Source organism: Budorcas taxicolor, chromosome 12 (genome assembly GCF_023091745.1).
Source record: "Budorcas taxicolor isolate Tak-1 chromosome 12, Takin1.1, whole genome shotgun sequence".
NCBI classification, from domain to species: domain Eukaryota; kingdom Metazoa; phylum Chordata; class Mammalia; order Artiodactyla; family Bovidae; genus Budorcas; species Budorcas taxicolor.
The window spans coordinates 12614452-12617620 of NC_068921.1; positions in this window are offsets into that span (position 1 = coordinate 12614452).

Here is a 3169-nt window from a genome sequence, read left to right on the forward strand (position 1 = left end):
TGTTAGCCTAGGTACCTAATGAACACAATTGGTTGTCTAGAACTATACTGTAATAGCTTTATAATACTTTTCACCCGAATAATAACATAAAAGCAAGCAAAACATTTTATATTTCATAGTACCATACATTGGCAAATACAGTGCAGTGCCAGCTACGTCTCCACTGCTTTTAAGCTTACTTCTGGACATCTTGGGTTTGAAATAAAGATACTGTACTCTACAATACTCTAAAGTGCACAAAAGCACAACCACTTGTAAAAGATGCACCCATGTGATAATGTGGGTTAGACACATGACCTAACTTACATGACTGGACATGTGAACGCATGTTCACGTCTTTGAAGTTTGCATCTTGAAGGGCCGTATGTAGGGGACTTACTGTATGTGGGGAGCACAGAGGGACAGAGGATGAGAGGAGGTTTAGGGTGACTTCCTGGATCAGTGACTTTGAGTCTTCAAGCAGTTAGCCAGGCAAAGTACAGGTGTGTGATGTAGGGCTGACAGTGCAGCCTGGTGCTGCAGAAGCATAAAGGGAGTACAGCGGACATGGAAACTGAGCTGGTGACGGCCCGACCACGTGATCAGGTCTGACCTCCATGGGTGGAGTAGACCTGCCGAGGACTAAAGACAGGAAGCTTAGCTAGAGATCGAAGCAGTGGATGATGAGGGACTTCTTTAGGGCAGTTTTAGTGGAAATGGAAAGGAGGGAACAGAGCTGAGAAATATTGAGATGAAAACAGCTTGTGCTTGGAGACTGGCAATGGATAAGCAAGGAGAAGAGAAGACTCGGATTTCTACGAACTGAAAAGGAAAGTACCTCGGTCAATTTAGTATTCGGGCATCGCAGGTATAAGACGACCATAGGATTTCCATAAAGTACATGACAATGTCTGGGGGAGAGAAGGGAAGGAAATACAGATCTGGGAGCCTCATTAGGTGGGTTGAAGCCATTAGAAAGGTGAAGTTCTAAAAGATCCCCAAGGACTCAGAAGAGGGGTCCACAGAGCTAGGACTCAGACCTCCAAGGAAGGAGTGCTGTCCAGATGGTGCCTCTGGGAGATGGGGGTGATGAAGCTGGTTCTGGGCTGGAGAACGGGACCAACTACCCTTCAGAGGTGAGAACTGGTCCCAGGCCATGTTGGCAACAAGGGTAAAGAAAGCAGGAAGAGTAAGCCTCTTTGCCTCCCACTTGCCCTCCTGTGCCCCACTTTGGCAGAGCGGGCAGGAAACCAGCTGGCAAGGGAGCAGAGCGTTCATATTGCAAGAGCCTCAACCCCAGCATCACAGCAGACAACACGTGCACTGGGAGCTGAGAGGTCAGTGGCCTCATAGTCTCACACGGCACTTTTCTTTAAGAACAGTGGAAAGTGGGGCAAGATGTTGCCCCTAGAGGAACAGCGGAGGGACTAGAGGATTCTTAGTTTGAAAAAGAGAAAATTTCGGGTTGAGGAAATGGGGTAGAAGTGGGAGAAGATGAGGTTGGACCTAAAGTTGATTAAGATATTTGACAATCACAGGGAGTTTGGCTTGCATTAATTTTTAATTAAATTATTTATCTTTTATTTATCCATCTTTAATAAATTATTAAATCATTAATAATTTAAAATTTTTAATATTTTTATACAATGTTAAAGGTTACATTCCACTTACACTTATTTCAAAGTATTGTCTATGTCCCCATGTTGTACAGCACATCCCTATAGCCTGTCTTCTAACCAATAGTTTGTACCTCCCACTCCCCCACCCCTATATTGTCTCCTCTTTCTCCCCATTGGTAACCACTGGGTCACTCTCTATATCTGTGTCGTCTTCTTTTTTGTTATGTTCACTAGTGTTTTGTATTTTTTTAGATTTCACATGTAAGTGACGTTAAACAGTATTGTCTTTCTCTGTCTGGCTTAGCATAATACCCTTCAAGTCCCATCCATGTTGCTACAAATGGCAAAATTTTCATTCTTTTTTCTTGGCTGAATAGTATTTCATTATATATATATATAAAACATCTCTGCTACTCTATCCATTCATCTATTGATGGGCACTTCTAAGTGAGACAAACAAGTGAAATTGACAGGAAAAACTATGATGTCCAAAGATGCACTGTGTCATTGAATGAGTTCCCCTTTAAGAGAAGGGTCCAGAGACTGAGAGGATGTGAACCCACCGGGGAAGAAAATTTTTAACCACTGTATCCCAGTGTATGGATCAGTACTTGGCACATGGTATGCATATGATCTATTTGATGACTAAATAAGAATTAATTCGAGCATCAGATCACAGGAGCAGAACATCTTGAGGGGCCCTTTAACCTTGTATTTGGTTATATATAAAGGGAAAATATGCAGAATCCTAACCAAGTTAGAAAAAAAAAAGAACCAGAGTTTAAACCCCCCCAAAAAGCTTGTCATCCAGCATCCTTTTAAAAACAAGTCACTAGTGACCGAAACATTTATTCATTTCCATGGTGACCCTGAGATACTGTCTGAAGGACTTTCTGAATCATCATATTAAATTATTTTTACTTTAAAGTGCAAATTATATTCTATAAAAATTCTTTAAAGCAGTTAACTTGTTTATATAGTCATAATTCTTCCCTAATCAGAAGGTCAGTTTCCTAATCTTGGCAGCTAACAGTGTATAGTTTGTCTTTGTCCATTCAGGCTACTATAACAAAATACCATAAACTGGATAGATTTCAAACAACAGAAATTTATGGATTGCAGTTCTGGAGGCTGTGAAGTCCAAGATCAAGGTCCTAGGAAATTCTGTGTTTGATGAGAACCAATTTTCTAGTTCATAGAGGACCACCTTCTTCCTCTGTCTTCATATGTTGGAAGAGGCCAGGAAGCTCTCTGGAGCCTCTTTTTGTGTGTGTGCTCAATCATGTTGACTCTTTGTGACCCCATGGACTGTAGGCCAACAGGCTCCTCTGTCCATGGGATATTCCAGGCAAGAATACTGGACTGGTTGCATTTCCTTCTCCAAGAGTTTCTTTTATAAGGGCACTAATCCCACTTACAATGGCACAGTCCTTGTGACCTACTCACCTCCAAGAGGCCCGGCCTCCTACTATCATCTTCTTGAGGGTTAGGATTTCAACATTCAGATCATGGCGTAGTGCTAGCAAAATAATTTTTTACCAAGAAATCTAAATACAGTAAATTTCCCTGCA